Source organism: Heloderma suspectum, chromosome 6 (genome assembly GCF_057233095.1).
Source record: "Heloderma suspectum isolate Gila_16-S chromosome 6, 16-S_ref, whole genome shotgun sequence".
Lineage (NCBI taxonomy): Eukaryota > Metazoa > Chordata > Lepidosauria > Squamata > Helodermatidae > Heloderma > Heloderma suspectum.
In genome coordinates this window covers 120,024,814-120,035,514 of record NC_139463.1, presented here as the reverse complement: position 1 = coordinate 120,035,514, position 10,701 = coordinate 120,024,814, and the positions used below count along the sequence as shown (strand labels likewise).

At 48.6% G+C, this 10,701-nt stretch overlaps 1 pseudogene; it reads left to right on the top strand.

Moving 5' to 3' along the window:
- LOC146342897 (vomeronasal type-2 receptor 26-like) lies at positions 1–10,701 on the top strand (annotated as a pseudogene).

Here is a 10,701-nt window from a genome sequence, read left to right as displayed (position 1 = left end):
ATGGCGGCTGTACCGGTGCGCGACCGGGTGCAGTGCATGTTGGTCCGCTTCCCTGCCGGGGCAGCGGCTGAGCACCCACCCCTCCCCTTTTTTCGGCGCAAGCTTATGCGTGGTGCCAGTGGCTGTGGGCAGTTACCGGCTTTGAGGGGTGCTGGCACTTGTGGCGGCGATGTGCCGCCCCCCCCGCTTTTGTCCTCGCTGGCGGTCGCACAGGCCTGGGCGCCGAGCAAATCGGCGCCGGCTCTCCCTGCTTCCCGTGAGCGTGGGGCACTCGTGGCGGCAGGACGTGCATCCCCCCCCAAATACACAAACAAACACATGAAAATAAACAAAACAAAAACAAAACAAAAATAACCACCTGGGGGCGCCCGCGCTCAGGAGCGGCTCCCGTGGCCGCAGGCCCTTGCTGTGCCTCTTGGGCGCCAGGCTTGCAGTGGGTGGCAACTGCGCCCCCTTCAAAGCCACCGTGTTGTAGTTTAAGGCTGGAGCCCCTGCTGGGCATACAGGAGGTCCCAGGTCCAGTCCCTGGCATTTCCAGGTAGGGCTAGAAAACCCCTATCTAAACCCCTGCAGAGCCATTGGGGGAGCCACAGTTTCTCCACCCCAGCCCTATAAGCTAATAAGGTTAATGGCTAGACACACATTGTCTTAAATGTGAACACACAGAGCCATACAGAGAGAGGATCTATGTTAGGGATGGGGGAGAATTTCTCCCCGAAACTTCGGGGGGCTGAGCGCCAACGCATTCGGTCCTCCGAAGGTTGTTTGGGGAGAAATTCTCTGCCCCCCCGCCCCCCCCCCGGGATGGGACTTACTTTTCACGAATGTCCCTCCCGGCAGCGGGTCCCGGCAGCGGTTCGGCAGGTCTTCGTCAGGGGCGGGGGCGGCAGCCGGTCTTTTGACCGGCTGCCGCCGCCACCATTACAAGCAAAGTAAAAAAAAAAAAAAACGCCCCTGTGATAGGCTACGTAACGATTAACATAGACTACGTAAATCTTTACGTAGACTACAGGGACCAAATAAGGAATGCGAATGGTGGCTCCCTATGGGGGCCACCATTTGCGTACACGCTTTTTTTTTTTTTTTTCCAAAGTCACCCGTGATAGGCTAAGTAACGATTAACGTAGCCTATCACGGCTGACTTTGCAGATCTAGCCGTGATAGGCTACGTTAATCGTTACGTAGCCTATCACAGGGGCGTTTTTTTTTTCTTTTGAAGTTCGCGGCCGGGGAGACAGGGCACTTCTCCCCGGCCTGAATTTCGGCCGGGCGAGGCAGGAAGCCTCCCCCCATGGCCTGAACTTCGGGGGGAGCAGCGAAGCGCCTCCCCCCCACCGCGAAGCAAGCTGCGAGACCAGGTAAGTGACTTTTGCGCACCCCTGATCTATGTTTTTGCGCTCCCCTCTCTAGCCGCTGCCAGACACTGAGGGTGCCCCTCCTGTCTAGTGGTAGCAGCGGCACTGCTGCCTGTTGCCCGGGGTGCCCAGTGAGTAGCCCACTGGAACCTCCTGCTATGTGCTCTGACCCCTGCTGCATTTACATCTAGGGGTGGTGGTTGGTGTGTTGGACAGGGTCTGGGCACCCGGGCCCTTGCTTCTTCTTGCCATTGTCGTGCCAAGCTTACCTCACTTTCTACATCATGCCCCCCGAGAAGGGCCAAGGTTGAAAGAACGGGAAGGGTAGGGCCCCAGAAGGGTAGGGCCCTGCCTCCCCTCCCCAATAGTTCGCTGCCAAGGCCCAATTCTGAGTTTGATGATGAAACAGACCCGGTTCTGGAGGCAATTCTTGCTCGTCTGGAAGCTGCTGAGTGTTCTTCGGGGATCTCTTCCCCCTTCCCCGGCCAGGCCTAAGAAACCCCCGGTGGTCCAGCCTAAGCAAACACGACAGCAGACCCAACGCTCGCTACTTCTTTCTATTTCAGCTCGTCTCTGGGTTCAGGGCATCCGGACGCCATTGAGGCCTCCACCTCGCCTTCGCAGGTTCACCGTGGCAGCACTCCACCACTGCAGGCAGTTCACTTTCCTGCAGCATCTCCGTCAGCAGTGATCCAAGCAACATCCTCCTCCTTGGGGTTTTGCCCAGGCGACACACCACAGCTGGAGGTGGTCCACCCTCATGGGGCATCTCCGTCAGGAGCACTGCAAGTGGCATTGCCTCCCTTGCTTCCAGGGACCCGGGCTGCCCTGGATATCGGTGAGATGACTGCACCTCACCCCAGTTGTCCAGATGGGTGACCTTCAGGTCCATGTGGTTGCCGCCTTAGCTTACCACCCTGGGGCGGCTGTCCCTCCCAATGTCATCTCCCTATCCGACTCCCGGGCCGCTTGCAGCTCTGTCAGTCACACCCCAGTAACCCCAGCCGCTTAATGCAGCATCTTACAGGTTTTTGCTGGAGTAATTTAGGATCCCTCGCCTGCCCCTGCCTGCTCGGGCATCCACGTAAGGGGCATATCAGATCCCTACGCTAATCTGGCAGGTTGTACTGTCACCAGGGCTACTCCTTCTCGTAATGACTTTCACCTGAGGAGGTGCGTGACTGGCTTATGTTGAGGCCTTTTGCAGGAGGGCCACTATGCAGTTTCCGTCGTGAGTGCTCCCTTGTAGCAGTCAGCACTCATGCACCTCTTGTCCAATGCCCCGGGATTGATGGTAGGGCCCCCCTTGGAAAGGCCGAGACAGTAGGAAGCTCTGGATGGCCCATGCCTAGTTAGGTTGGTGCCGATACTCTGGCTTTAAGACACTACCCCAACTGGGGGAACACGTCTTAACTTGGAACACGGTTTTATGCTAGGTTCTAGGGCCCCCCCTTTTTCTCTAGGTCAACATAGGCCATCCTTACCTCATAAGCAACATTTCTCCTCGCCAGGTGTCAACAGGTTCAGGAGAGGTTAACAAGGCAGTACTGGCAGAAGGGTTTTAGCCCCCCCTTTTTTCCACACCCCGTTAGCTACTCTAGGGATCTCCCTTCTCAAATGGTGCCCAGGAAATCCTCTAGGGAGTTTATCCTGATTCGTAACCTCTCTTCCCTGAGGGCCAGTCAGTTAATCACGAGATCCCTAATCATCTCTGCTCAGTGCGACACACCTCTTCGATGAGGCAGCTGTCTTGGTCTGGGATCCCGGCCACGGGTCCCTGATGGGCATGTGCTACATGGAGTCCAAAGACAGTGGTCAATGTTCTGACCTAATGCAAGTATTGTTCCCCTTTCCTGTTACCTCGGTGTCCCTTAGCTCACAAAAGGCTGAGGGCCTGTCTCCTACAGCAACATTCAGTGAAGCCAATCCGATACCCTTAGGTGTTATTCTCGCCTCCCTCAGGACAACTTTCAGGTCCTTTAGGCACAACTCCAAGCAGTTATACATCAGGCATGGCTTCAACTTAGTAGGGCTTTAGTGGCACCTCCTTCCGGAAGCGTGAGCCTCTCCTCAAAGCCGGACTGCGGATTCATGGGGTTCTGCCGCTACCCCAAGGGGTTTCAGATTTTTAGGGCAGGTCCGATCGTGCCATGGGTAGTGGCCTGTAGAGTGGAGGCTGCTGCCCCCGCCAAGCACATTTTGGGATAACCTTATAGCCAAGTCAGTAACCCCCCCCCCATTCGGTATGGCAACATGACCACGTTAATCATTCTCCGTCCTCCTGAAATTGGAGGGCCATGTCATGTGTCAGTGTGTTCATGCTCCAGAGTTGGTGTTACAACATCTGGTTCTGGGTCCACCATGTGCCGGGTTAGGCAAACCCAATTGTCAATGCCTTGTCATGAAATTAGGTCAACGTCTTCCGGGCCTTAGCCCCGTGGATGCTCCATTCCCAGATCCCATCCTTGCAGTACTATGGGAGACCAGGATACTGAAGCCAGGCATGCCAGCCTGCATTCCATGGCTCTCCGTACAGGAGCCGCCTGCGACAGAGCAGGTAGGGTGTGCCACACATTAGGCAAAGCTTCAGTGATAGGATTCATGGCCCTTATCTATAGATCATTGGCCACAATTTCACACCTCCTTAAGGAACAACAGACTATCTGGGACCATAAGCCGCAAGCTGGCCATTTAGCCTTCCGGCCCACAAAGGTGGGTTTCACTGACTCCATGTCAGATTTTAGGGTTCGGCGTGCAATATAGTGTTGGGCACAGATGTTGCCTGCATTAGTAAATTAACCACCCTCTCTCTCCGGATACCCCTTTCGGGATCCGAGGGTAATGGCCCTCCACTTGAGCTTTCCAATAAGACGTTTCCCTGTTCCACGTAGCAGCCTTAATGGAATTCAGGGTTGGTCTGGGCTCACAAGGCCAACTTGTCCCGGAGGGCTCTGATATGCTTCAAGGTACAGGTCTGGCCCAATGTAACCCATTTACATATTTGGTGATCAAACTGATCGGTATGGCAAGGGCACGGCAGTGGCCCATGGCCAAACGCAAGTCAATGGATTATGCCCTGTCAGCACCTTATGGGTTTTAGGGAATGCCGCGGGTCTGAGGAGGGCCCTCCGTTTTATCACTTCAACAGCTTACTGTTGACTTAAGGGCAATTGGGCAGTTTCTACATTAGCTCTACCCCGCTAGGCCTAGGAAATTTGCAGTTCAGAACCCACTGTTGTTACATGGAAGCAGTCTCCAGGGTAGCCGCTGGAGGTTTCTTTCTCAGGCACGTCATGGCAGTTTGAAAATGGGGCTTCACAGCATTCCGGCCTGCGTTCGCGAGTTGTCCGCTTCTTCCTGACACAATTTTCGCCTTGCTTGCCCTAATGTGCTTCTTCCTTAGACCAGCAGACTCGTCGTACGCCGGTACGGGTGCTCTTCCATGGGCACGTTATGATGTCTGGAGCTGCATGGAGGGCTTGTATGTCGTCTTCAGACTTCAGCTTCTGTCTCCCTGTCACATTAAGATCCAGTGGCTTCATAGGCGTGGCATGCGGTGGGAGTCCCCTCCTCACTCTGTTCCACCAAAGTTTGTCAGTCTTCTTCTGCAGGTCCAGGTGCTGCACATTGAGAGGAATGACTTCGGCTGTAAACCAGGCAAGGACCTGATCGAACAGGCCTTGGTTGAGATGCAAGTGGTCCGGCATACTTGGCCGGAAGTAACCTATTGCAGCCCTCACTGCTCCCATGGATCAATGGGAAGGAATGGAATGACGTTGCCAGTAGCAGGGCACGTCCGAAAGAGCACAGAGAAATGGCTTATGGCCATGTGAATGAGGTGATGGATGCACCACCCGCCAGGGAATTCTGTGGACATGGAGGGAGCATTACAGGTAGGATGGTGTCCGGCTGTCTCATTTAGTGAATAACATATGTCTGTCTGATCTGCAAAGGGGCCTGAGGGAAGTTCTTCTGCGCAGGTGGGGGGAGCTTCACAAGCTCTAGGCTTGTGACTCCTGTGGCAGCTAGGATGGGCAAAAACAGGAAAGTAGGGATGGTGTGCATGCAGAGGCACCTTATGGTGACAGGTGATGCCTGAGGCCCCCTGAATGGGTTGTGCGGCTCGGTGGGGGGATCAGGGTTGCCTGGGAGACCAACCCTACTCACTCACCCAGGTGTTGTGCGGCACCGGGTTGGGGGTGACACCGGAAGGTCTACCTCCCCCAGAAGGGGCAGTCCGGAGGGATGGCGAGATCACCGCCACTCCTCAGGCTGGGTATGTTTTCACCCAAGAAGTGCCAGCTAGCCGCTGACACAGTTAGATGCCCATCCTAGTTACCCCTTTGCAGGTATTTCAATAAATGTGGCCCAATTTTCAACCCAAGCTTGTTGTCTGCGTCTTCTTTAACCCATCTCCGCTCGCAATCTATAATTGCTGTCTATGCTGTAGCTCATGCTTTGCATGCCATGTCCTTATCTCAAGCCAGCCAGAGGGCAATGGTGAGGGGTAGAAGCGTTGATCTTCAGTCTCTACAGCCTTGGCAGGTAATCTCCACTGCAAATTATAATTCCAATGAACAGATAAGTGCAAGGTGAGAATAATCCAGCTGTTTCTTCTTTAAAAGACTGCTGAAATGTGCTTTACACCTTTTTCACTGATGAAGGTTGCTGGTATAAAACTCTCTCTCTCTCTCTCTCTCTCTCTCTCTCTCCATCAGGAGTGTGAAAAGAATTTCAGACCAAAATCTCCAAAACTGGTTTATCCTCTCTGTCTTTTTCTCTTTCAACAAGCTCCACACATTTCTTCAGAGAATTTTGTTTAAAAACTCAGCCAATGAAACAGTGGTCTTAAATGATAACAGGGTCATGCAAGGTGGATTTGACATCATGAACCTCGTCACATTTACTAATAACTCCTTCCAGAGAGTGAAAATTGGAAGGTTGGATCCCAATGAGCATGAAGGAAAGGAATTTATCATAAATCAGGATATGATTGTGTGGCACAGACATTTTAACCAGGTGCGTATTTGAGGTTCACATGGTGAACTGTCTCTTCTCCAAATGGGTTGCCAACCAGGGCATGTTCTGCCTAACCTGACCTGGAGAAGGGGCATCAAGCTCTAGAAGGAAATCAGTACTATCTAGAATATTCAAAACCAAGATCCTACACCAAAGTGACACATCTCTCTATTTTCTATTTTCTTTTAAGCATGTTCTCCATCCAAAAGTCATGCAACCATGTGCAAGAGTCATGATTAATACTCGGGTATTACAGTTGCATCTTACTTCACAGTCTGTACAAGCTTAACATGAGTTCCATTGACTCCCACTACCAGTTAAATATATATAGATATGGAACTTTAAAATAAAAATGGAACTCCATGTACCCCAATACATGAGGAATAGGAAATCATCAATTCTCTTTCTTTGAGACCACTTTCATTATTTGTTTTTTCTTTGTTTTTAAACTGACTAAAATTTGGTCACCAACAGGTTTCTCAGTTTCACTTCTGAAAGAGGGTTTTTTTTTTCATTATTGGTTCTGAAACTGCTTCTTCTCCATCCAAATTTTACAAATCGACCAGAAGTGCCAGGGTCTTTAAAACCAACAACAGTTCTTTCTGGCACCTATAAATTTCTGGAGCATTGGTCAAACTGTTCTGAATGTATGAAGGTTGGGATGATGCCCCATTATCATTTTACATGGTATAATGTTGTTGTGGTTTTTCACTCATGGACCTCAACAAAGGACACACTATTGCATGTCCTCTAATTCATATCTTCCAGCCTAAACACCTTTCTGGTATATGGCTACGTGATTCCTGTTTCTGTCTGCAATGAATGCTGCCACCCTGGTAATCAGAAGAAAATGAAGGAAGGGGAAAAGTTTTGCTGCTATGATTGTGATCCCTGCCCAGAAGGGCAAATTGCAAACCAGACTGGTAGGTAATGTTGTACTCAAACTTCCCCATCAGAAAGTGTTTGTTTTTTTCTAGGGAATTGGCACTGAAATGGGACCTCTTTGCATTTTTCAGATATAAAAGACTGTGTCAAATGCCCACAAGACCAGTATCCAAACAAGAATAAAAATGGTTGCACAACCAAAACTATCAATTTTCTGTCGTATGAAGAACTTTAGGGACCAGTTTAGCCTCAGCTGCCATTTCATTCTCCCTGATCACAGCCATGGTACTAGGAACATTTATTAAAGACAAAGATACCCCCATAGTCAGAGCTAACAACTGGGACCTCACCTACATTCTCCTCATCTCCCTCCTGCTCTGCTTCCTCTCCTCTTTGCTCTTCCTCGGCCAACCTCAGAAAGCGACTTGCCTTCTCCGACAATTGACATTTGGCATCATTTCCACAGCGGCAATTTCTTCCATTCTGGAAAAAATCACCATAGTTTCTCTTGCATTCAGAGCCACCAAGCCTGGATCCCAGCTAATCAAATGGGTGGGGAAAAGACTGCCTTACTGCATTGTCCTCCCATGTTCCCTTGTTCAAGCAAGTATTTGTACTCTGTGGCTGACAAGCTCTCCACCATTCCCTGATTTAGATATGCACTCTGAAACTGATGAAATAATTGTGCAATGTAATGAAGGGTCCAGCAACATGTTTTACTGTGTCTTGGGCTACATGGGCTTCTTGGCCTTTATCAGCTTCACTGTGGCCTTCCAAGCTCGCAAATTACCTGACAGTTTCAATGAAGCCAAGTTCATTACATTCAGCATGCTGGTGTTTTGCATTGTTTGGGTTTGCTTTGTTCCAACTTACTTTAGCACAAGAGGAAGAGACATGGTTGCTGTAGAAATCTTTTCCATCTTGTTCTCCAGTGCTGGCTTCCTGGGTTGCATATTTTTCCCTAAATGCTACATTATTCTATGGATCCCTGAACTGAATAGCAGGGAGCAATTAACCCTGCATAAGCATTCAAGAATCTGCCCTGCCCCCCCCCCACAGATATCTATTATGTTGTTATGCCTGTTGTCCAATATTTTTAGGAGCACATAGCTTATTATTGCATTAACTTCTAGCTATTCACTTAAAAGTATCTTCACATCTCTCACAAATCTTTTGATGTTACAGCTCCCCCACACTTTACCTTACCATCTGCCCTTTTCAAGCATCTGACAATAAGACCTGTTGTGTCATGGAATCTTGGTAGTGAGATTAGCCAATCTGAGCAAGCTTTAGTGCTTAGTGCCAGGTGACTAAGGTTTTCTACCATATCGAATGGGATGTAATGAGAAAGAAATCTTATGAACATTGTGAGAATCTAGCCTTATTAAATAAGACTCCTCACATCTAAACTCTAGACACAATGAGGAGGCATGCGGGGAAGGCATGCTAGCTCCACAATCCTCATCATTCGCAATATCCCTTGCAAGTGGAGGGTGACTTTCTGACCAGAGCAGGTTGAACGCTACGTAACTGGGCCATTAACCACATCCTAAAAGAACCTCCATCTTGTCTGGATTGAGACTTAGTTTATTGGCCCTCAGTCCATTGCTGAGTTCAAGCACCAGTTCAGGATAGTCACTGCCTCTTCTGCATTTCTTGAAAAGGTGAGGTAGTGTTGGGTGTCCTCTGCATATTGACGGCACTTCACTCCTTCACTCTGGATAACCTCTCTCTGTGATTTCATGTCGATTGGAGACAAAACAGAGCTTTGAGGGATGCTGCAATGGAATGTCTACAAGGCAGATTTATAGTCACCCAGCACCACCTTCTGGAACTGTCTGTCCAAGTAGTCTCAGAATGGAAGTTGAAGTCACCCAGGATCCAAGCCTGGGTGTCCTCAACACCATGTCTGAGATACTGTGACCACTTTCATCTCCTCAGACAGGTAGACTTAGGGCAGCAGGTTTGGCAGTACACCAATGGAATTACTAACCCCTCCTGAGAGCCCAACACCAGGCATAGGCATTCTAGATTAGAGCTCAAGAAATCTAGAGAGTTAGATGGAATTCTTCTAACATGGAACAGGACAGAATGGAATGAGAAAGGAATGAAACAACCAACATTAAAACAAATCCGAATAGTAAGACAAGGGGATGCAGTGACACAGAAGATAACTTAACAGAAGTGTGCTGAGATGTCTAAGAGGAACTTACACCATTTGTGCTGAATCACTGGAGACAAAAGCCATGTATAAACATTGAAAGCATCCCTCCAGGTATATTCACTGAAATGAAACCCCCAATGTGACCTCAGTGCCCTCAGTGATTCTGCACTGTGAGTGATGATGCTAACCCATTAATAGACATTCATTCAGACTTTTGCTCTTATTTTTGTTCCAAGATATTTCTTTCACACTATAGCCCCACTTTACTGTTAGTGTTTACTCACCATGGAAATCTAAGGATGGGGGAGAAATTTGTTCAGTTCACATTTTATGCACACTTACCAAATTCTGGAATGTTGAAAATGTGCAAACCAAGCTTCAGTTCTCCTTTGCAACGCACACTTCTCTGGATTTGACACAGAAATTCTCCAATCAAAAGAATGGATACAAAAGTGTGTTTATTGGGGAAAAGTGCACACAAAAATGTATGTACATTGTTCTGCAAAGTTTTTTTCTCAACATTGGACAAACCAAACTTACGGTTGGAAAAAGTTTCAAATTTCCAGACAAAAGGAATTCATGATTGGAGAAATGAGAGGGAGGAAACAAAATTGACAGATTTATTGATCCCTATGGGAATTTGGAATCAAGCTGAATTTCTCATACTTTAGCATGCACAGTTGTGGCCTGGAATGTAAAAAAGAAACACCGTGTTTTCTAAGATGGCTTTGGACCAAATGAAAAAGAACAATTTCTAAGCTGTTGTATTCACCTTGAAACTGAAACTTTTGTTCCAGGAATATCGTGAGGTTTAGGTAAAATGCTTTGAGAGGGGAGATAAATGGAATACCTCCCATTTCGCTTTCCCCAGAAAGCCCAGTTCTGGATTACTTTTTGATATTTGGTGAATTTACAAACATATTTTCCACCGTTAAAAGAAAAGGAACGGCTTCCTTTGGCATTCACTCAGGGCAATAATTGTGTTGGACAACAGTTGAATATATACATTAAAATGTACACATTTACACAGTGGTAGATTGTTTCTCCAGTAGCTCATTTTATTCTATTTTCACTGTAGGAAATGAAAGAAAGGTCATTGATTGAAGGGTTATAAGGGGTGGATGGGAGCCCTTCTCCTGTCTTGAGGTGGGAGGGGGAACCAGAGATTAACAGCGCACTCTTGTGCATGTCTGCACAGAAGCAATCCCCATTGAGATCAATGGCTCTTACGCCAAAGTAAATGTGGAGATCAATCAGCAAAATAGTTTGGCGAAATGA